The following is a 24555-nucleotide window of genomic DNA, read 5'->3' on the forward strand; positions in this document are numbered from 1 at the left end:
ATCCCTGTGTATGGATTCTGGGAGCAGGGTACAGCAGTGACAACCCTCCCATGCGATGGCAGGTCCCAAACTTTCTTGCACGTCCTACTTCCAGTAAAAGACTGGCTTTTAGAGCCTGTAGCTGCTCCTTTATAATTTTTGCTAAATCATGGTCTTCCAGCACACAGTTTACACTTTCACAATGCTTTGCAACTCCATCAGCAAGAACTAGTCTCTATATTTAATGTATTTTGCCCTTTGATTAAAACTTCTGCTGACAACATGCTTGGTTGGCGATGCACCAGCTCACAAAGTCGGGTATATGATGGCAAAAGAGCTGTGTTGTGCTCTGAAAGAGCTGTTATTACTGCTTGCATTTTCAATCACTGAGCTGGACCTCGGCTTGCAGCTTCACAGATTCCAAGCCCGTAATTACTGGCTGCTGCCTCTGCTGTGAAACACTTTATTAAGCCTTTAGAGTCATTAAAGATTTTCAGGAAATTTATGGGAGCTCAGGTCATGTTTCCTATTTGTTTATATAGCCCAGGATCTGCCAAAAATGTGGCCTGTAGAGTTTCTGTAGCGAAGCTTGTGTTCACCCAAATCGGCTTAAGGGACTGATGGGAACTGCCTGTTCCATCTTCCCTGTCCTTGTGTGAGCTGTCGTGGGCAGTGGGATGCAGCCCTGCATCACAGAGCACACAATGATTCCAGCAAAATTAAGTGAAGTTGCTGGACTTGGAGCTGGTTTCTTGCTGGAGACAGTGGCCTCTAAAGCTGTCAGAGCCTGGATACTGGGGCTGTGAGCTCAGGTAAAACTGCTGCTGCCACAGCAGGAGTAAGGACTGAGCTCAGTGTGAGTAAGAAACCTGGGAATTGGTCCCAAGTGTTTTAAGGGACTATTGTTTCTTCCTACCTCGGATCTAAGGGAGCCAAGGGGAGTTCAGGGCTCCCATGGCTGCTTGAGCCAGACAAGGTGTGGCTTTGTATGGGATGGTGCTTGACCGAGGAGCATTAATATTCACCAGGATGGCTCAGAGCAATTCATATTCATGACACTACATCCCGAAATTTAATTCATCTGCCACTTATTTTTTTTTTTTTTGGACAAAATTTACATTCTGGGCTTTGCAAATGCCCTGTTGTATCACAAACATGTGGCATCAAACATGCCTTCCCCAGTCGTCACACAGAGGGGTCTGCTATGCTGAGCCAGCTTAGCAATGGAGCTCAGCCTCCCAAATATCTTGTACTGTGATGATGTTGTGTAGTGTTTGGGGCACATTTGCTGCCCAGTTCTAAGGTATCTGTTATTATAGACCTCAGAGCAGCTTTTCACTGAGCTGTTAGAGATCTGTATTTTTAAAGCTGGAGTTGTGAGTCCAAACTTGCAACATTCAACATTAAATAACCGTGTCTTGGTCTGTAGAACATCCATTTATTACAGGATTAAAAGCACTTGTAACGAAGAAGGCCAGTTACAATTACAGTCTTTCTATTATCATGTGTAGGACAGGCTAAAGATAACTTTACACAACCAGCTCACTTCTGACACCAGTCCAGCAAGGTCTGTATTAATGTCAAAGCAGGGACTGATGGCCGTCCCTGCAGGAAAGGCTCACCCCCCTCTTGGGGAACAGAAAAGCCCAGTGTTCCTACAAGCCAGCCACACTAGTGTGTCTGCATCCACACTGCTGTGGCTTTGGGGCCAGACTGCATTATTTATCTTGGGGTGCTCCCTGGGATTTACCCAGCTGGTCCCCTGGGATAGAGCTGTGGGTCTGCCCTCTGCTTTTAATTGCCCTCAGCAGGGTGGGTATCTGCTGCAGGCAGGTCCTCTGGCTGACGTGGAGCTGACAACCTCCCTGTGTTTCTCTCAGCTGAACAAGCAGTGGCAGCACATGTCTGGGGTCTCTCCCAGCACCTCTTGGGATCACCTGCCAGAAGGTCAGCAGCCTGAGCTCAGCTGGAAAGGGAAATGCCAGCATGCACCTCTGGATTTCGGGACTGCCCCAAGATGCTCCAGAGGCTCCAAAGGTAAGTACAAGATTGGCACTTGTCCAATGACACAGGCACATTTTCCAGTATTCTTGTGTTAATGATCATTACAACCAGCTATGGCCAGGGGCCTACAAAACTTTCCATCCTCATTTGTCTTTACAGATCAATAGGTGTGTAATGTAGGCTGGTAATGACGCTAATTATTACCCACGGATTTCAAGGACGTAAAGCCCGTGCCAGCCCAGGATTAGATGGCTCCTGACTCTCAGACCTTTAACAGGCCACTAGTTTCTCTTTCTCACCAGCGTTAATCAGCACAGCTTTGCTGACACAATGGAAGTGTCTGCAAAAGCCAAGGCGGCTGTGCCTTGGCAACGTGCCTCGGAGAGCTCCAGGCAGGGGAGGATGAGATATACCATACGCCTCCATTTCCTGATTTGCAGTATATCAAGATATAGACAGATCTTTATTTTTTGATGTGAAAGCAGAATGAAAAACTAGGTTAAATCAGTCTTGAGGGATATTAAGCCAGTTCTCAGGAAGCCTATGCAATTATTATGCCTCATCCCAGCCTTCTTGATTGGGAACATGCCTTTAAGAACATGATCAGCGCCAGGAGAGCTCCCCCGTAGCCCGGGAATTCCACCCTGTCTGCTGACGAGGAGGGAGGCTGGGCCACAGAAACTCTCCATTCAGAAGGGAAAGCTTTGCTTCCCAATTTTTTTTTGCTTTCTCTTTTTTTTTTTTTTTTTTTTTTTGGCAAATTATAAATGTGCACGTTGGATTCTTTTGTCAACCAAATCTAATGGGACTGGCCTGAGCTGAATGGCTGGTCTGTGTGATGCTCGGACTCGGTTTCTTTTCAGGTGTTCCTTGCCTGTTTCCACCAGATGAGGATTAGCATCTGCCTGCGGGCTCAGAGCAGCTGGGAGCACTGTGTCCCCGGCTGGAGGGTGCTTGTGGGAGATGGAATGTATCATGTCAGACTGGCTGGGGTTTGGATCTGAACAGGTGCCTCTCCAGCCCTGTGTTATCACAGGGCTGTGAAAATAGTGTAGGGCCAGCAGTGAGGATTTTTTACTCTTTTAAACGGTGGGAAAATCATTCAAGGTTTGGTTTTCATCCATATTCTCTTCTGTTCCCTCCAGAGAATCAGGCTCTCAGTTCAGCTATAGGATGAACTGGTTGTGGGGATGATGAGGGGAATAATAATGTTAATCAAACCTTAGGCAGTAGGACAATTCTCAAGGCAAACATGCCTGTGATTTCTTTTGGTTCATTGTCAAACTCCTGAGCTACCTGATCCCAAGCTAGCTGGGGACAAGCTCCTGAAGTCTGAGGGTTTTTTCTGTGGAATTTAGAGACCAGGTTCCCAGACAGAGCATTTTATTGATTTGATATTCTGATAGAATCCACCCAGATCTGAAATTCCAAGTGGAGAAAAATAACTCTAGCCACTACATCTGAAAGAATGTGAAGCTTTCAATCTGGCAACTGCTGGAGTGGGGTTCCCTCCTGTCTCCCCTGTCCCTGACACAGCCCCCAGCCCCAGGAAGATGTGTGGTACACACACAGACACACAAATACAGACACACAGACACACAGAGCCTGTTCTGTTGGTAAATTTACAGTTTGCCTTTGGGAGTGACCATCCATTACAGTTCAGTGCAGCTGTTCACGTGAAGACAGCTTTAAACTCTTCCAGAAACTGCTGGCACACATCTGTGAGTGTCTCTCCCTCCACCCCTTGCTCAGTCCCTTAGAGCACTAGGGAAGTGCTGCCACCTCCTCCACCCTTGGGGGCCATGAGGGAGAAGCTGGTGGCTCTGCACACACCCACTGCTGTGGTCACTCTGCCCCTTTGCCAGTTCCTTTGCAAGTGTAACGTCACGCATGCATGTCCCCCAACCTGCCCTGCTGAACCAGGCAGGGCTCTGCTCCTCATTGTGAAACTCTTGTGCATTTTATGAGGTTTGACTTTGAAATAACATCTTCCTCCAGCTCTGCTCTGATTTCATCCATTTTTGAATCAGTTTTTGTATAAAGTGTTGAGGTGGAATTAACTTTTACTTCACACTGCAAGCTTCCAGCTCAGAGTCTGTCTTCCTCTGGAGGTACAAGGAAGTGCAGACACCTCTGTGCCATTGCCCCCTACATTGTTGCTTACTCACCTTCCTTCTATCCCTGCATTAAGTTACAAACCTTCCTAAGCCTGTTTTGATGGAGTCTGTGTGCCTAAGTCACCAGATGGTATAAACAAGAGGGGATGTGAGCATCTGTGTTCTCCAGGAATAACCTCATGCCCACATAGTCATTCTTCCAATCCATAACTGCAGGAGGAAGGAGGAGACCTGTATGCTCAACTGGTTGAATAATGTTCCCCTTCCCACACAGCAATTTTGTCAAAGCCAAGTTATTGACATGACAGTTCCCTTTGTTGCCCTTGCCCTGCCTGGGGGACAGGACACTCTCCCATCGGAGTGCAAGGATGCTGTCAGGGCAGGGAGTGCCAGGCTGCAGTAGAGTTAGGCAGTATGAAATTGTTTTTAATCTGTGGGCAAGCATCCCTCCTCCCCAGGCAGTACAGGATGCTTGGGAATTCAGAGTTAAGGCTCTGGGAGGGGTCTAAAGTCAGGAATTGAACTGACACATCTCCCACTTCCAAGGGCAGCCATATGTGTTGGCACATGAATGGCCTGGAGGCCATTTGGGAGACAGAATTATGCACAGCCCATAGGAGGACCTCTGAGGCCATGCTCCATGCTTTGGGCAACCCAAGACCAAGTGCTGTCTCTGCAGAGAACTGAGCCTGCTCTGATGGGCGGTGAGGGGGCACTGGTGTGAGGAGGTGGCAAGGGCAAGGCTACTGCAGTCCATTGAGAGCAGTCAGGATCCCAGAGTTGGAAAAAAATGGGCACCATATAGCCAAGAACTATACTTTAAAATGTAAAGCAATCCAGTCGTTTCCAGCCAGCGGCTTTTCCCCAGCTGTTCGTTTCCAATAGAGTATTATGATCAGTAATTGATACTCTCAGATGTCTCGGTGCAATCCCCAGAGAAGAATGGCCAGGGCAATATATTTTTTTTTCCCAACTCACTGGAAAATTGAGCCCCAGCTGGGGCTAATAAGTGCTTTCATTAAAATACTGATCTTAATCCAAAGCTGAGAATAATGTCCTCTCTGTGCTGCAGCTCTCCTCAGCTCTGACACGGGCTGTGCTTTTCAACAAGAAATGAAAGGAGGATAAATAGACACTTCTCACCCCAACATCATAATAGCACCAATGTTAGGTCCCAGTGAGGCCAATGATTTTTTTTTGATTGCAACAGTGAAATGTGTTCTTGTTTCTTTCATGCAACAAACTCTGTCCAGTAATGGAGATGGGATGTATGGCTGGTGTACCCCTCCATCCTTCTCCTGGATCCATCCTGCTTCCCTGCCCATGGATGGTCTCATCAGAAAGAAAATGGGGAGTGGGAGTGTTGGTCTGGGTGCTGTGTGCGTGCTGAGATGTCTGTTGGACTGCAAGGCACATGAGGAACCATTCCATGACTTCAATACAAGGATTTGTTTTGTCCTCCCACTTCTTCATTTTCTTCTGGACAACCCAGGGATATTATTAGTAATATTTACTCATCCAGAGCTTCTCAGTCAGAGAGGTCATTTGCAAAACACTTCTTGAAAGGTTGAAGGATTTCTCCCCCATTCTCACACTATTTTCACACAAAGAAAGAGGAGTGATCTCCCCTTTTTTCTAGGAATAGGGCCTGTGCATTTCTAGTTCAGTAAGCGAATGTGAAGACAATAACCTTGATTCGTGTTTTTTTTGATACTGTCCTCTTTCCAAGGCTGGATATCAGTTTTATTCTGATCAAGAACAGGATCAAAAGGCATATCTTTCTGAGCATTCCTGTTGTTTGGCAAGGCATCAAGTAGAACATAGGATACCACCCCTCTCCCTCACTTCCCTCCACCCTTTTGTCCTGTTATCTGTCTGCAATACCTTTAATTGAAGGTGGTCCTGTCTTTGCTCATATTTTTTCAACTTGTGCTGTTCTGCCCCAGAGGACACAGACAGGGATGCTCTCTGAGAAGCCTCAGAGGTCACAAGGAAGAGAGAATCTTGATTTATTCTGTAAGACCAACTGGAAATCCCAGAAAAGTCTCCTGAGGCACATCAAATTTAAAACATATGAAGCTGATGGCTATTGCTGGAACAGGACAGGTATCCTGGTGCTCCTGTGAGGAACAGTCCAGGCATGTATAAAGGTGAAGTCCTGATAGTTGAGGTGCATTATGAGGAACAGCTGAACTGTTGGATGCTTCCCTGAAATAAACCCTCTTTTTTTCATCCATTCTCTCTCAGTGCTCAGCTTTATGGATGTGTTTTTTCTCGTCAGGGAAAAAGGGCATTCCAGGTAGCAGAGTTAGAAAGGGAAGTGCCCAGAAATAGAGAATTCATCAGATACCTCTGAGAACATGTGATCAGCTGCTCTCTAAGGAGTCATACAGCTCTGGGGAAGACTTTTAACTCCTTTAATGAATGGCTGCTCTGTGATTTATTCTTTTCCTACTGAATCTAGGATGTCCTCTTTGAACACCAGCACATTTTTGCACTGTCTCACCGATAAAAGTGAAAGGCCAGATTCTAATAATTTCACTGACAGCAAATTACATATTATTTCTGCCTTCACTTCATTTACATCACTCATAACTAGTGCTTGATCCTTTTTTGAAATCCTCTTACTTTGTGAAGTTTTATTCTGTCTTAAATGTAAGGCTGTGACATCTTGTGTGCTGGTTCTGGCTTTCCTTCTCTGGATTTGTGGAGCTGCAAACACTTTCTGTTTTAGTACTAAAGCCTCACAAATTCAGTGAATTTTGACCTACACTGGCTGTTCTCAGGTGAGATAAAAATGTCTGTTTGACAAAGACAATAGTAGAACTGCAGTTAAAACTGAAGCATTAGGGAAACTCCATATGGATTTATGAAACAAAGTGGAAAATACAGAGATTTCGCAGCAAATCTAAAATGTTGCACTTAGTCAATACTAAAGTTAGGAGTTGTGTTTAGACATCTCAGCTGGAAATTAATTCCTTGAATTGCACTCAGAGACAGACCACCACAGAGCCCTGGAGAGCTGCTGATCTTGTTTTCAGGACTTCCCTGTGCTCTGACCACTGCACCCAGTTCTGTTATCATAATGGCCCTCTAACTCACAGCATCCTATCCAGATGTTTATCCTACTACTTAAAACAATGCCTTCATATTTATCTTTGCCTGTAGCATCACCTTGCATTTAGTCTGTAGGGTATTTAGGGCAGGAACTGCCTTGGTTTTTTTGGGGAGCACCTGACACTTCTAAACCCACCCTACAGCGCTGCAACACCACTTTGCACTTGCCTGAGTCCTGTTTGGGAAGGTGTAAGATGTCTCCTGTTACCATTACAGGGTAACCTGCAGTGAGTACCCACAGCACAGCTCAGCTCTGCCAGCTGAAATCTGTACAGTTTCCCAACCCGCCCAAGGAGGACAAGCCACTCATTTAGATTTCACGTAACCCTTTCTAAGCCAGGAAGCCGAGAATAGCAGAGAGAGGGGTTGGCAGACTCCCCTGTGGGTTAAGAAGGAGCTGTTTGTTCTCATAATTACTTGTCTAGGAGAGGGGTCTGTTTGACAGTGCTTTCCTGCAAAGCATCGTGTTTGCCCTGAAGCCAAATAAAACCTTGGTATAAACTTCTGCCCAAAGAGAAGAAAAGGCAACTCAGAGGGAGTTTCTGTGAATAAAAAGGCTGTAACCATTTCAAAGCATCTCTTGTGCATCAAGCGAGTGTGATCCCTAATATCTCAGATGCCTAAAAGGCTCTTTAATATCCAGGAATAGGCACAGACGTGGGGTGGTTTCCCTTCCCCTTCACTAAGGCTTTTTAAATCTGTGTATGCCAGACCCCCCTTGCTCCACTGCCCACCCCGTGGGCTTCCTGACACCTTTTTCAAGAGATGCCAGCGCTGAAAACCTGTATTCCTTTCCCTGGGCAGAGTCAGCCAGGAGCTGCCTTTGGTGTTGCTGGAGGGATCAGGCACTCTCCACTTGGCTTTTCCCACAAATGCAATGCTGGGATGGCTGGGAGCAGTTTGGGCAGAGTGGCTGCTGCTTGGCTGGTAATTGTGGCTTTTGGGTTTTGTGTTACCCTCTGACTAATCCTGTGCAATCTTCTCAGGTTTCCAAAGCTTGGTTCAAGTCAGACTGTCCGTACTCCCACTCCCTTCAGGCTGTGATGATGACATTGGGCTTTGGTATGGGAAGGGGCATTTCACCACAGACCTGACCTTTGCCAGACCACCAGGCACAGCATCTGCAGTGCTCACACTGCAGAAGTGAGGGTTGGGCAAGCAGCTCTTGATTTCGGAGGTTTTATTTTGTTATTTCACCAACTTGAATCACTTTACCATCATTTCCAGTAACAAATGTACCTAATTAATGGGTAGAAGTATTATTGCCCTCTGGGGTATATGGTCTGAATTGCTCAGCTGTGTCCCACAGGCTCCATCGTGCTCAAGGTTGAGGGAAATCCGCCGTGAAGTGAGGCAGGTCTGTGTTTTTGGAGTGGGTAGGTTGCCATACTGGTTTGGTTACAGGATTGTTTTCGGACACTAATCATAAGATTTTTGTGCCTCAGTTTCCCTTTCTGTGTATTAATTCTCCCTGCTGCAGGTGGACAGAGTGGATGCTGTTGGTGTACACGCTTAACTCTCCTAAAGTGCTTCAGGATTCACTGATGAATCATTCCCTCTGAGATAGCGTATCTTGTGTTTCATTCTGTTTTTCATAAGAGGAGGATATGATTTTTCTTAGCTTCATGTAGGACTCTAAAAAGGTGGGTTTACACCTCCCTCTGCCTCTCACTAAAGACCTGTAATGTAAGCCATTCATACTCCCAGGCTAAAAGAAAGACTAGAGTTGTTCTTTAATATTACGTTGAAATCAATGGTATGGCTTCAGGTCCTTATGCCATTGAAATCCTTCAAGGACATGCTTTCTTCATCCCAATAGATGCTATGCTATATGAATAGGATCAGTCTATTCTGACGGAATTTGGCTTTTTGTCAAGATTAATATAATAAAGGAGGTTGGAAGATTTTGGAGGGAGATTTTCCGCCGTGCTGGGCACAGATGGTGGTTTGTTCCAGTGAGGACACAGCACAGGATGAAGAGGTGGGGTGAGTGGTTTATCAGCAAGTTGCTGCCCTGGTCTGTAGAAGAGCTAAAGAGATTCAACATCCCTTTTGGGGTGAAAACACCCAGAATCCTTGTCTTTCATGAGAACCGGTCCTTAAAAGACCCTCTTTGTGGCTATGGTCAGATACCCAGCAGTGATGAGCTGGGTTTCTGTGTTTGCTGGGTTTGTCACGTTGAGCTGGGAGTGCTGAGTGCCCCGACTGACTGAGCAGCCGAGCTGGCAGCAGAAACCTCCAGACAGCCCATGAACAGCAGCTTAATGCCTGTGCAGGTACAGTATGTATTTATAGCTGAATGCACGGTCTGTGTGTGCACACATGTGTTCCTGGGAAAGTTTTTGAGCGAGTGGATAATGCATCTCAATTACATCCCAGTCTGGAGCAACAGCCTTGCTAAGGAATTGAAAATCTGTAAAGAATCCACTAAAGTTAAAAACACCATTTGGTTTCCTTCGCCGGAGGGACGCTCATCAATATCTCTTTCTGTTAATATCAGAGGGTTAAGGTCTTGGCAGTGTTCTCAGCCACCAGATGCAGGCAGAGTTCAGATGCAGGCAGAATTTTTTTTTTAAAGGCAATTTCATTGCTGTGGGGCTAAAGCTCCAATTTTGCCTGACGGTGCAAGTTTCTTTAAAGCAGCAAAAAAGAGATGGGTGTACAGACTACTGGCTTTTTTTTCCCTTTGTATGTGCCCTGTGAAAGAACTATCCTCTTGCTTTATCTGCATCATGATGGATTTCTTATAATTCATTCCCCACTTGGCATCACATGAAATCTTGGGTTCCCTGAAGTGAGAGACTGGTGCTTTGGTGTTTATGCTGCATCTCTGGACAGTGCCCAGCACTTCATGGTCACTGTGGTGGAGGAAGTGCAAGAAGAGTTCCGAAGTGAAGCTTAGGAACCCATGGTGCAGGAGGAGGGGTCCTTACTCAGTCCTGAGTTTTTTCCTGCGTCAGGCTTAGAAACAACCTTAGCAGTGCTGAATCCCATTTCTTTCTCTAACGTATCTCTAACAATACATCACATTCTCTTCCTCTGTCTGACAAAGGACACTCCCTCCCAGAGCCGGTAACAGAGCAGTTTTCTTCAGAGACCTGCTGTGCTGCTCCTCTCTGCCTCTTCAAAATTTAAACCACTTACCCAAGGTTACGCAGCAACTCTTTGGCTTCACACTAAGTGACTGAAATGCCCCTGACTGTGTGGGGGTTGTACTCCCATATCCTCGGCGAGGAATTTCCTCTGGTGGTTCTCAGTTCATTGCTGTGCTGTTGTCTGACACCACCAGCCCCCTCCAGCTGCCCCCAGCCCGCACAGCTGGGGACACCTGGGCAGTGCAGACCCCCTGCTCCTCGGGGGCTTTGCAGCCCAACCACGGACATCTGCTCTGAGCTGGGAGTTGGCACAAGAAGGGGGTTGGCCTTGGAAGGAATATATTTACTTTGTACAGCTTTCCTGTAAAGCAGTATTGGATGGAGAAGCCCAACAATCTATTTAGTCTAGGAACAGCAGAGCATGCCAGTGCTTCTGGAAGAGCCCCCCCCCCACCACCACCAGTGCAGCTGGTTGCTTGGATAATACTTTCCTACAGGAGGAAAAAAAGATGTTTTATTCCTCCCTCTTGTTCATCCTTGCTCCACAGCACTAGGGCACTCTAAATTTGTGTGGCTTGGGAAAGTCTCTTGCAGGTCAGGGCGAGGAGGGAGAAAAAAACCTTTTGATTCTGAAGAAACCAACATATTTTCATGCAGGGAAAGCTCTCTTTGGGATAATTTCTGTTCTTCTCAACTGGATCTGCTGCAAAAATCTCTCAGTGTTACTGCCTTGTGCCAGTCATGGCTAAACTCGAGTGCACACTGCTGCAGGCTTTGCTTTTACAGAGGGAGGTTCAGCCAACTGGTTCTGACAGCTGAGCAAAGGTTGACTTCTTGTGATCAAGTGTGAGGATGAAAAACATATGTGTGTCCTTTAATAAGAAAAAACTGTTGTATGAGTGAACCTGATGATAGAAATGTGCCTGTGTCAGGATGCTGGAGCCAAAGCAGGTGCCTCATCAGACTGGGGAGGAGCAGACCACAGGTACTCCATGGAGTGGGAGCCTTCATCCTCTGTCATGAGCCCACAGAAAACCTCCCAGGACTTATGAAGTCCCAGTCCCATGTTATCTGCCCTATCTCAAGGAAACCACTGATCACAGAGAAAGCTGCTGGCCTGTCTTGCAGCAGAGCAAAGGGGTTGCCAAGGATGGTGTCTGAACTGGGAGGAGGGACTGTGGGGAAAGGGACTGGAGAAGATCCCTGAAAGGGGGAATGTAGAGCCAGATAGGTGCCCTGGGGAGGGTCCCTCAGGAGAGGGAGCCAGAAGGTCTGATTGAAAACTTTTGTAAAGTGCTTTTGTGATAAGCTTCCCTTATCCCATGTCTCCAAGAAGGAGAATTGTCATCATGAGAATTTCACAAGGCTGGTGTGCCCTGCAGACAGGCATGAAATCAGGGTATGGGTGTCCTGCCAGGACAGGGTGCTGGGCAGACCCTACAGGGCACCTCAAGGCCAACTGTGTTTGGACTTTCTCAGTTCAGAGAGCTCAGAGCACACATGCCCTGCTTGGAAACCTGACTCTGTGGGCTGGTGAACGTCCAAGAGAGTCTGTGACCCACTGCAGGCTCTGACTCCTCATTTAAACCCACTGGAAGCAGTCTGAGGGGTTTATCTTCCGTAGACAAGAGCAGTTGTGGGGGCAGGAGCAGCTTTGCACTAGGCAGGGCTGTGCTGCCTCTGTGAAGGTGGCACAGGGAGCAGGGGGGCACAGCTGGTGTTCCTGGGATGGGGCCAGGAGGGGCAGCTCAGGGCTGGGCTGGCCCTGTGGGGATCATGCAGTGCCTGCCCGTGCTCGGTTTGGCTCTGCACGGAGCTGACGTCTCCTGGTTTGTGTCACATTATGCATTATGTGATAATTATAAAAATGTGAAAATAGAACTCAAAGTACCAAGCAGGCAGCACGCAGCTTCTAGTGGTCCCATGTGTGTTTTCATGCTTCCCCTCAGAATATGAATGCCCCTTTAGAAAGAGCCTCATGTTTAGTATAAGGTTCTCATTACTTCATAGGGGTTCTTCCTCGTAGGGCCCTTGAAGCTGGATTAACTGGCAATGGGTGGCACAGTTCCCCTAGTACATAGTGATCCAGTTCTGCATTGGAAAGAGTGCAGGGCTGTTGCAGTTGCTTCTTATTTACTGCCAAGTGCCAAAGGGAGGTTGATGTGAGCCAGTGTAAATGCTGGGTCCGCCTTGAAATGGATGTTATGGGCTAAAATATGGTTTGCCATTTGTTTCTCCCTATTATCTACACAATGCCAGGTCCCCTCTGAGCCACCTCCTTGGGGAAATTGTTAATTTTCTCTTATTGGGTGGCATCAGTTTGTTTTTTCCTCTATTTCACTGTCAACTTCCAAAGCCAGCACAGAGTGGGAGAAGTGGCTTCGGAATCCAGCTGGGATGTGCTGTGTGGTGGGATGAGTATTTCTGTGGTCCCAACAGACAACAGGATGTGCTGGCCTGTGCCACCAAGGCAGAGAGGAAGCAGCAGCCAACTGTGGTGCCCAGACATACCCCCACTGCTCTGTGGGGTCCCCTCCTGCCTCTTAGAATCACAGCATGGTCTGGGTTGGAAGGCACCTGAAAGATCATCCAATCCCACCCCCCTGCCATGGGCAGGGACACCTTCCACTACACCAGGTTGCTCCAAGCCCTGTCCAACCTGGCCTTGAACACTTCCATGGGTGAAACCACTTACATGTTTTCAGTATCAGGATGAGACCTCTGAGGATGCTGGAGCTTTGCTCCACAGTTTTGGGACTTACTGAAGTTTAAGCATGAGGCAGTTTTCTTTCTTCAAACTCCTTTTTGACCTGGGAGTAAAAAGAACCTAAGGGAACATGACTCTGCTCCAAGACTTGCAAAGGTTTGGGCCATCAACGTTAATTCTCTCTGATGTAAAATGGTGACTCTAAGTTTTGCAGAAGGATTGACAACCAGGAGCTCAGGGCTGCAGCAGAGAATAGTCTGGTTTGCTTGGGAAGCACAAATGGCAGATTTTAACACAGCTGAAGGACAGGTAAGCATCTGTAGATGTGCTGTCCTATCCTGGAAGGAATTTTGTGCTTGGCAAAAAGGGTTAATGCTGTAAATATATATTTGTGTATGACCCTTATGCATAAAACAAGTGAGAGTCAGTCAATTTGCTTTTTTCAGGGGACATCTCAATGGACAATCTTGGACTAGCCTGAGGAGATTATCAGAGGGAAAAAGTAAGTATACAGGAGCCAGAGAAATTCTGAGAAGTCACTCAAACAGGTAAGAAAGAGGATCAAATGAAACTCATGAGATGGCTCATTCTGACCTCACCTGATGCTTCTCTCCAGTTGTGGGAGAGATACAGCTGTAGTTTTAAGCTTTTCTTTTATTTTCCCAATTTCTATACTAACCTGTCAGCCCCTATGTCAACATCACCACTTCTAAGCCTTCTCTTTAAATTTACAATCACAGTTATAGGCTATTTCCAAGATAAGAGAAGGGGGGTGGAGCATCCTTTAGAAGCAACAAGCTAATAGCACATATTGGTGCTCATACTGTGGGTTGTTTAATGAGGAACATGGCCTGATTATCTGGTTTCTTGAGGAGTATTCACCTGTACGACAGCTAGGAGAGTTTTAATTTAGTACCTCTTCTGTTATGTCAAAAAATACAGATTTTGGTTGTGAGGACTTACTTAAACTCATGTTTTCTTCTGGATAAAATCAGGGGAGTCCTTAGGGAGTTGAAAGGGAGCTACGGATCTGTAAGAGAAGGGGGCTGATGTTTCTAGATCTTGAAAGCAGTAGCCCTTTCTGGGTGGGAATGGCTGGTACTGAGAATAGGACTGTGCACTGCTGGGCTCCTTTAAGGTGAGAAGGGATTCCTTGTATTGGAAAGGGAGAAGGGGAAGCTGGAGGGAGGCGTGTCTGGTTACTGCTAACAGAGTCCCCTAGTCAGACTATCTCATTACAGAGAAAACATCCCTGGCTGTGCTGGGTGTTGTGTTACAGACAAGGGGGACCTCTCCTTTCTGAGCTGGGTTCAGTTTCTGTTGGCATTAAATCCTGTTTGTCCTGGATAAACCCTTGTCATGAGTTGTCCTGGCACTGAGCAGAGCCTCAGGACACAGTTGTTGGGAGCTGAAAGGGCTCCCAAGCCTGTTCAGTGCCCACCTGCAAGCTGGTCTGGAGCCCACCCGGAGCTGTGTCTCTCTGCCAGCACATCGTGTTGTCATGGAGCAAGGAAGCACTTGGCTTTACCCTGCTTTTGGATGGGAGGGGCACTCACACTGTGGCTGTTGGATAGCCCAGAAAGGGACAACCACAGGGCAGAGTCCAGCTCCCAGGTTGTTCCAGTCATTTCAGTCATCCAGTGTGTTTCTGAGAGGTGGCCTGGCGAGGAGGAGTCTCCGGGAGGGCACGAGAAAGCTTGGCCAGCTGTGCCCTATTCTCATGCCCATCCCATTGCTCTCAGCTCCATAATTCTGGACAGAAACCTGGCTGTTGCATTAATGAGATTCAAGGCTTACATTGCAAGTGTTAAGAATGAAGAAGGAGCAACTAATTACATCTCAAATGCCAGGCTGTGATAAACACCCCGTCAAGGACAGGGACTGTGCAGAGCCAAGCAACTGAGGGGAGGAGGAGCAGGAGATCCACAGGGATCACAAGCCCTAGTGTGGGATTGTGACCACTCAGAGCTGCTCAGCTGCAAACATCTCTGCCTCCTGAAAAACAAGTGCTAACCTGTTTCTTTCTAAGACTGACCCCAAAAAAATCCCTTAAGTTTTTATCCAAGAACAGCAGAAACCAGGAGAGGAGGAGGGCAGATATTCACAGCTGCTGCTGTTCAGGCTCTTGTGCCTTTGGGATCTCTCCTGCTTTTCACTTCTCTCATCAGCAGCTCTCACACTCTGTGGATGCTTTCCTTCATGTGGAGAATGCTGCATCCATCCTAGGTCCTGAATCTCATCTTGAAGGCAAACAACTTTTTCACGGGCAAAGCTATGTAAAGAGGCTTTTGGTGGGAGGGGTGGTCTTTGAGTGTCATAATTCAGTTTCTTCTAAAAACTGGAAAAAATTTGCCTTTTATTCTGGATCTCACTTCGTGTCTGTTTCTGTTCAGCACAGGCTCCATGTGCCTTTGCAGTATCAAGAGGAGGATTCCAGGTACAGATCAGCTCAGTAAATATACTCTCTGATTTTTTTTTAGAATTCCTAAAATACAGGCAATATGTCATTGTCAGGAGACAGCGATTCTCTTTAGGTCTGTGGGCTGACTGATTACCTGAAAGGTTTTTTTTGGAAGAAATTATTTGAGGGAAGGAGAAGCAGCATTATAAAGGATTATAAAGCAGGTATGATCTTCCTACCCACTGATGTAGGAAGCTGATATGTCATATGTGTGAAAACAAATGAGAACTTAACAAGAGGAGGGTATAATGACTCAAGAGAAGTTTTGGTTGTTACACAACCAGAAGTCCCAGGACCTCAAAAATATTTTAAAGCATCATATTTTCCCCTATTCTTTCAAAAAATAAGCAAGGCCTCCTTTTTAGCATTTAATCCAGAGGTAATCCGGTGCTGCTTTGCAGTTTGAAACTGCAGCTTGTCTGTTATCTGGTCTGAAATAGTTTTCTGTTGCACAATTTTCAAGCAAATTGAGGGAAGGGAAATAAAATGCTGAGATTGTTTTATTTTAAAGAAATAATATTCCCTGGTAGTGTGCACAGTCTTTGCACTTTCTGGTTTGTTGGCACCCTTGAGACATACGAGGTCCAAGAAATATAGTATTATGGCTTTGTGATGGGTAAAAGGTTGCACTGTCTTTTCCTAATGGAACAGACAGCCCTGAGATCCCTGTCCAAACCTCCTAAAACAAGTTAAAGAACAAAAAATAGTACTGATGAAATGTACTTCTGCACTTGCACACCATCCCTTTAAGGGGATGTAGCAACACCATTGTGACAGCACACAGAGAAGGGATGTGGTGCTTTCTTTTTTTTTTTCAGAATGATAACTTTTGTTTAAAAAAATCCAATCCTGTGAGGTGTGGAGGTGGTAGATCCACAATAAGGACCTGTGGGCAATGAAGCTGCTGAAAGCAATCATTCAGGGCGGTGCCAGACCTGATAGTGAGCAGGGACTGAGGCATGTCCACAATTGCTTGAGTGAAACCCTTCAGCCAGGTGCAAGGACTGAGGAGGTCTCACTTCCAGAGACAGCTGAGTGTGGTTCCTGGGGCTGTCATTGGGTGTGGACCCATGAACAGCAGGGCAGGCAGCAGATCTCCAAGGCATTGCTGGAGGTGATGACTCCAAGCACAAGGAATGATATGGTAGTACAAGATACTTGCTTTGTGATGCTGTAAGTCATGTTTAGCCTCTTGGAAAATTTCCCAGCCCACCAGGAATGATTTCTGACTAACAGGCACCTCTTAATCTGTCTTAATCCCCTCTATAATTTTACACTTATTTAGCTTCATCCAGATAAAAACCTTCAGTTGCTTAAGTAATGATTGAGGCTTTGCATCTCTGCTGGGAAATAAATATTATAATCTCCTTTTCTAAACAAGCAAACTCTCCCTTGATGAGACAAATAACTTCTCAGGTGAGGGAGTACCACTTCTGACAACAGATGCACTGCTGGTGGCCTGAACCAACCATAAAATCCCCAGTGAGGAGAGACACTAGCCCTTCCCCACCAAGCTCATGCCCATGGGCTGATTGCAGTGCAGGGAGCATGTCTGGGCCAACTGTGGAAGGGGACAAACAATCCCTGATCCCCGATGGCATAAATGTGAGCATTTCTTGTGCATTCTTGGTGGTGTGTTGGGAAACGCTTGTAAAAACAGAATACTCCAGAGATGCCACTGAGTGTGGGCTCTAATATCTGCAAAATCTGGCATTGTCAGCAAGCTATAAAACATCCCTGCTAGTTTGCCAGCAGCTGCTCCCAATTTAAAAATACTCAAAGGTACGCAAACCTTGGGGTCGATTGCACAGCACCTTGTGCTGCCCCATGCTTGAGCTGTGCTGCTCTGCACAAAGAGAAAGACTCTGCTCAGGAACCTTTCCAAGTGTGTCTCTTTTCAATCATCAGATAATCACAGTGCAACCACTTCCCCTTGGCACTGGGAAAGAACACCACGTATTACCCATGTGATGTTCTGCAGTGCTCCTGAAATCAGGGATGTGCCGTGCTTTTGCGGGACCAGACTGTGTCATCCGGAGCTGGGCTGAGCTTGCAAGGACTTGCAGAGAAGCTGGGACCATTTTTCACCCACTGTGGAAAATACCGAGAAAAGTTGCAAGAGAAGTCCCTCGTATTGTGTTTCCTGAACACCACAGAGCTGCAGTTTTGGAAGGGGAGGAGTGAAGCCAGCTGTGCCTGCGGGCGCTCACTAGGAATAGCTGAGTGGAGCACAGGAGCTGTTGCAGATACTCATAGGAAGATTTACTATTCCCAAATCCCAGCTAGTTAGAGCTGCCCTCTGGGGAGGCATCACTGCTGCACATTTCTATATTGTTTGCCTTGATTACCCAGTAGAACAAACAGCACTGAATAGGCAAGGGAAAGGTTTGGAGGTTGCCACACTGGCAATGCCTGAACCACGTTCTCCCTCCTTGCTTTATCACCTGAATCCTTAGGGAAAAAGCTGCTTGTGTACAGCTGCAGGAAGAATTCAGCCTCACTGAACAAAAGCTTTCTGATGTGGTGTCTTCCTTTCTGCAGCACAGAGAGGTTGGTAGACAAAACAGTAGTAAACTGATGGCTATGACTGACAAACTCGTGCCCTGTGTGAGTGCAGTCTCTGACCATTCCCCTCCACCCCAGGCAAAGGTGTCAGGATTGACCTGAGTTGCACCAAGGGTGGTTCAGGTTGGACATCAGGAAGAATTTCTTCATGGAAAGGGTTGCCAAGCCCCGGAATGGGCTGGTGGAGTCCCCATCCCTGGAGGTGTTCAAGAAACAACTGGATGTGGTACTCAGTGCTCTGGTCTGGTTGACAAGGTGGTGATGGGTCACAGGTTGGACTTAATGATCTTGGAGGTCTTTTCCAACCTAAACGATTCTGTTATTCTGTGAAAGATTTTCAGGCTGGTGGAAGAGAGTGGAGCTCAGAGTCACTGCAGGTGGCACATCTCTGCTGGGTCATCGTTGGGTCTCACTGTCCTTGGAAGGGTCACCCTGATGGTTGGCAGCTCAAGGGGTCTGTTGGATCCTTCACCAGAAAAGATGTTCTGGGGTCTCAACTGCATTCACAGAATCATTAATGTTGTGAAAGACCTCTGAGCTCATCGAGTCCAACCATTAACTATTGTCCCCCTTCCCTCAGAAGCGCACAGAGCTTGGTTCTTGCTGGTGATCAACAGCATGTGGCACCAGCACTGGCACAAGCTGGGCTGGGAACAGGAGCTGCATACTGGATTTTTTGGTTTGCAGGTTTCCTTCATGTCCCCTGTGTCACTTCAGACAAGAATCTGCTTTGGCAAGCGCTGTACCTCTTTGACTGAGAAAGATGGCCTCTCACTTACTGGAGGAATGCTTTACTGGCTTTTTTAACAACAGGAAAAATGGCTTTTAGACCCCAAAAAGGTAATTTTTTACAAATTTTTTCCCCCTCCACAAACATTCCTTTTTAAAGAAGTTCACCAATTTCAAGGAAAAATAGAAATACAACTGGAAAATACTTGTTTCTTTAGGAATTTTCCTGCAGAATAACAAAAGTTGTTTTGCTGGAGTACTTTTTTGTTTTAGCAACTTCAGACAATAAGGCAAATCATGGGATTTGAGTTGAGAGGTCAGTTTTCTTCGTGTTTTAGTTTTAAAATATTAGACCTAATTTTGTTTGTCATCTCTGTTAGTGATGCAGAAGAGATGGGCAAGCAGAACAATAACTGAATTTCCAGTCAGTACTGAACTGGGAGAGGCACTGCAAAGGGTGATGAGGAGACAGATGTGGTGGGATAAGACAAAATAAAACTGAATAAGAAAGAAATGTAAAATGAATATTAAAAATGGATATACTGTAAAAAAAAGAAAATAAAGAATAAATAGGTAAAGAATCAACTTGAAAACTCATGGCTCTGGCACTCAGGACTACTTAGAAAGCATGAAGAGGACTTGGAATGACAGTGTGAACTTGTTCTACAGCTTTTTGGCTGAAGACACAGGCATGAAATCTTGTACAAAAGAAAACTAGCTGCGGGCTACACTTGTGGATGACACGAAAGATGTGGCTGTGCTGCTCTGTGTGTGAACCTCAGCTATGAATGAGGCTTCTTTCTGAGCCACTGCATTCAGTCTGTGCAGCAGTGTATTGGTCACAGTCTGGACACAGCCCTTGGCTGAAAAATTTGAAAGGAAAGTAGTTAAAGCGGAAGGAGCTGCTTCATATGAACGTCTGGAAGACTGAAATCTAATACTGACCTAATCTCTCCCATCCCCATCACAGTGTCTGGGCCGGCTCTGGCTGCCGTGCTGGACAGCCATCCAGAGCTATGGACGTGATGGGAAAGAAGAGTTTTTGGTTCACTTGGACGTGCTGCAGGACACAGCAAGGGCAGGAAAGGACCTTGGGAGCACCAGGAGATGTGGCTGAGCAGGGAAACAGGAGCAGCCAATGCCAGTGGTGAAACTCAACAACAGTGTCCCCACTGGGAAGACCAAAGCTGGTCTGAGGCGTAGAGTGGGGCTCTTCAGAGGGACAGGGCAAAGAACTGGCCTGACCAAGGTATAAAACTCATTATTGGGTAGAGCTGGTGCTGCTTTTAGGATGTATCTTTTGCTGAGGCAAATGCCAAGTGTGATGCATCTGTTAGACCTCATAGAGGACTCTGGCTGGGCTAATAATATGTTTAAAAGCCAATGCCAAAATTTCAGGTCTTGGAGAAGGGTAAGAAAACATATGTGGGACATTTTGCAAAATTTTATAGCTTGCAGAAATGCTTTCAAAACAAGCAAACTTACTCTGGATGTGAGTTCTGGTTCTCACTGAGTCTCCCCGAGGTTTTGGCTCTTCTTTCTTGATGGGAACTTCAGTGATTCACCCTAGACCTGGGCCTTAGTGCTAGAGCCTGGCTTTCCCCCTTTGCTCTTTGCAAACCAAAGCTGTTTGGGAAGTGTAAAAGAATAGTGCAAGCACTAGGAACTATTGTCATCCATTGAAGGGCCAAATCAGTGCTGACAAGTCCAGTTAGATTGGGGGGGTTGCAGAGCTTGCAAAAAATTTGAGATTGGAGCCACCTTGATCCCAGGGCTATTCTGGCACTGGTGTAGTTTCAGGAGTACTCTGGGGCTGCTGCTTGTTCTCCCAGTTGCCAGGAGACTCAAAGGAATGATCTGGCAGCACAGAAATGCCGAGGGGCAGGTACACCAAGCACAACCTCAGCCACCGTAACATGGGTCAGTAAACTTTTCCCTTATTATTTTGATGAAGTAATTTAGGGGATTTTTTTCCTTCAAAAAAACATCTTTGAGATACTATATATTTTCAGGATTCACCTTTTTTTTTTTTTATTTTTACTTTTTTTTAAAAAAATGCTTTATCTGTGAGTATATAAAGCAGCAACTCAGGACGTGGCCCGCGGTCAGGCATAGAGATGTGTCCCATTAATGAGCTGAGCACTTTGCCTTTTCAGGGATATAAAATTTCCAGGAGATATCTGGCTTATGAGTCAAGGCTGAGCATCATCTGCAGATCATCAAACCTGTCAGCCCAGTGCTGCTTTGTGCAGGAGGAACTGGTGACTGTGTTAACAGACGGGTGAGAGATGGTTGTCCCTGCTTAGAGGGGTGGCCTTTGGGAGGGCAGTGACTTCTTGGGCAGATGACCTGGTCAAATATGCACAGAAGGAACGACCTCAGTCATGTTTCACTCCCACGTCGATGAACTGCGTCACAGCTGTTACGCAGACACAACAGATTTCCATGTGAGGACCTGAGGTACACCAGTGAGGCACGTGCTGGAACGACTGTGTGAGCTGGAAGGGCTCCCTGAGTGGGCACACCAGTGCACCTACAGCAGTGGCAAAGCCCCAGCTGGTCAATCAGTTACTGGTGTTAACAAAGTAGGTTCAGGATTCTGAGTGTGCGTCATGGACCTCAAATGAACCTACACCGTGGGTTGTCTAAAGACATCCACTACCTTCCAGGTACCCTCTCTAATGCAGAACTTGGTCTAACATCAGGACCTGGGAATCAAACGGTTGGCAGTGCTTTGGGATGCTCTCCACTCTAAGGAAATATAGCAGACCTGATGTAACATCCCAGACAGGGCTACAATTACAGAAATTCTCCTCTGGCTCAGAGAGAAACTCCTTCTCTTTGCAGCTCTCTCAGCATGGAGGTTACGAGATAAAGCATCGTAGACGTGCCCCCAGGCATGCAGGGTTGGAGTTAACAGAGGAGCTAAATTTCAGGGGCGTTCTGTTAGTCTCTGCTCTATTCAGAAGGGGCTGTCTGTTTAATCACTGACTTTCAGTGATTTATAGAGGGTTGGTTAAATGTCCGTTAAAGTCAATGGGAGCCTTTTGATGTCAGGACACTTCAGCTGGGCCCACAGTCTGCCCTTTTTTTGTAGCATCTGGGTATGTGGCAAGCGAAAAGCATGAATGATAAAGCGGGCAGTGAAAGTAAGGGAGGGCTGAAAGGGAAAAGCCTTCCCTTGAACAAAAGCCTGGCTCAAAGGTACAGTGTTTCTCAGAGCTCTGAAATGCACAAACTGTTGCTTTCTTTTGCGGCTTTTCAATGTTCTGTTTTGTTTTCTAACGGACAGTCTGTTCTCGGCTGTTGTTACTTTTAAGTACTGCAGCCCCCATTGGTTGGGGGTGTTGTAGAAATTATTTCATTAGCATTTATTTAGATGTCTGCCTTAGGAAGCAGCTCTGATTGAGGTGGTCATTGTCTGGACTTTCCAAATGACTCCATGGCTGTACTTATCTCCATTATGCCATTCAGTTTCAAGCAACTGTGAAGGTTTTGGATGTGTGCTGGACCAGGATTTAATCTTCAGAACATTTTTCAAACCTTAATTTTCAAAAAGTGACTTTGGGGGAAAGGTTGCTGCTGGTTTTCCTGCTCAAAAAGTTGAGGTAACGGATGTAGAGAGTTTACAAGTGGTACCCCAGGTGAAGCACAGCATCCCAACTGGAGCTGGAATCAGAGCAGAGGAGATCTCGAGTTCATCCTCAGTGTTGTGTCTGTGCTTTTTTTTCATATGCTTCTGGCCTAATGAAGCAGTTTCTAGATGCCATGTGGACAAATGAGCCAGATCAAACATCTGGCTGACGCTCACATCTGTTAATGGCCAAAAAATTACTCTTCCATCAGCAACATGTGAATGTTTGGCACATCTGCATATACAGCCCAGCAACAGCCACTTCGAGACGTGTCCCAAAGTGGACTCTGGGAAGGCAGACCAAGCATCTGTGAAATCTATGTCATTTAGGGGCAAAAGCCCATTCAAGGGTACCATTTTGCAGAATCCAGGCCTGTTTTGGCATCTGCAAAAACTCTGAGAGGGTTTTCCACCTCTGAGCTGCTAAAGCCTGTAAAAAACTAATCTATTTTCTATGCTGCTCTTTAAATAATAGTAGTAATAATCCCATATCCAGATACCTTTCTTTATTTTCAAGACCATTTGGTCATTAAAAATCATCCCCTGCTTGAAAATAGTAGATGGTAAGAAAATAAACTTGAAAGGCATTTTCCTACATAAAAGGTTTGTGGCCTCTCCTAGTGCTAGTGGAGCTCTCCACTTTGCCTTTTGTAGTCAGTTAGAAAACACAAGGATAACAGATAGTGGAGGGGGGATCAACTCCCAACTACTGTGAATTTTGGTAACAGGAATAATCTCCCTGTTTCACGTGTAGTTCTTCACAGGATGCTGAAGGGAATGCTGAGGCGACAGTCACTTCTCTCAGAGGTGTCTGGATTTCCATGAGGGATGAATTGAATCCCAGAAATGCAGTTTGATTCTGCAAAATGCTGCATGCCTTTGGCCAGCCTGGATTTCTGTGGATAACAGGGTTGTCAGCTTTTTAGCACCTTGCAAGTCAGGAGCCCATTTGGGGTGTTGGCTGTAAAAGATGCTATGGCAAAAGAAAAATACGTTTCTTACAAGGCTACTGGCACAGGATTATTACCTAGAGAGGAAAAGAGGAGAAAGCAAGTCGATAAGGAGCACCTTACATTAGACACATGTAGCACAGACTGTTTCACAGGGGATGGGACAGCTGAAAATTCTTATTCTTTTCCTGTTGGTGGATCAGATTCCTTCTGTAGAAAGAGGGCAGGGTGCCCCGGGGAAATATCTGCGTAGCCCGAGGCCCCCTCTGACATCAGGTCAAACATTCCGGGTCACATAACTGAAGGCTGCAGCATGAAACTTAATATTACAATGGATCAAGTGCTTCTGGCACATGGAGCTGACGTGCTCCTGCCCAGGCAGACTCAGCAGACGGATGGGGAGAACGGGGAGTTCAGCCATGGCTGAGCACAGGGCTGGAGTGGGAACGATGGAGCCAACGGGTGAATAAACCTGAGCCGGGCTCAGGTCAGCACTGGTGCATCACCCACTGCCAGTGCAAGGACTGTGGTGGTGGGAGATGAAACTTGGCTGGGGTGGAAGTGGGACAGGGAAATAATGTTGTGATTTAGGGAACAGTTTTCTCTGCCCTGGATGGAGCAAGAAAAAAAGCTCGAAAAAAAAAAAAAAAAAGACCCTTGATATGCCCGAAAGGAGGAAGCACCACCTTCATCTTGCCCAATGGCAAAGTCTAAAATCAAAGCCTATTAAATGTTTAGACACAGAAAGTGAAAAGAATAAATATTGCACATATTTAAATGTGACTGACAGGCATTGCAGTGAAGAAACTGATCCTGCACCAAGAATGCGAAGTGATCTGTCCCCTTTTCCAGAAAAATAAAGCCCAATGAGTTGCCTCTGAACCCCATTTTCAAAGCTCAAATCACTTTAAATCAATTTCTGCTGCAGATGTCCAAATAAGCTCCAGTTTCTACCAACTCTTTTCAGTAAAAATAGCTTATCCTCTGACATCTGGGAAAGGTGAAGGTGTTACCAAGTATTGAGCTGTCATAATCGCTGTCATCATTTAATTTCTGATTGTTTAAATTCCCATTAGTTAGACTTTGTTCTTCTTTTATGCTTATTACCATCTTCTGCTAGAAATGGGAGAGCGTGGCTGATGGGGAGGACTCCCATTTTCTGCAGAAGTGGCATGTAATGTTTTACAAATGCATTCC

At 46.2% G+C, this 24555-nt stretch overlaps 2 long non-coding RNA genes across 2 annotated transcripts in view; one reads left to right on the forward strand and one right to left on the reverse strand.

The window, feature by feature from the left end:
* Positions 1 to 24555, reverse strand: part of LOC127473698 (uncharacterized) — a 901041-nt gene that overhangs the window by 740850 nt on the left and 135636 nt on the right. The window lies entirely within an intron of this gene.
* On the forward strand, positions 1953 to 18774 carry LOC127473701 (uncharacterized). Its single transcript, XR_007905557.1, has 3 exons — positions 1953 to 2016; positions 13466 to 13521; positions 18733 to 18774. It is a non-coding gene; the product is annotated as an uncharacterized LOC127473701 (long non-coding RNA).

This window comes from Manacus candei, unplaced genomic scaffold, assembly GCF_025592945.1.
Source record: "Manacus candei isolate 608988 ecotype Guabito, Panama unplaced genomic scaffold, ASM2559294v1 h1tg000037l, whole genome shotgun sequence".
NCBI classification, from domain to species: Eukaryota; Metazoa; Chordata; class Aves; order Passeriformes; family Pipridae; genus Manacus; species Manacus candei.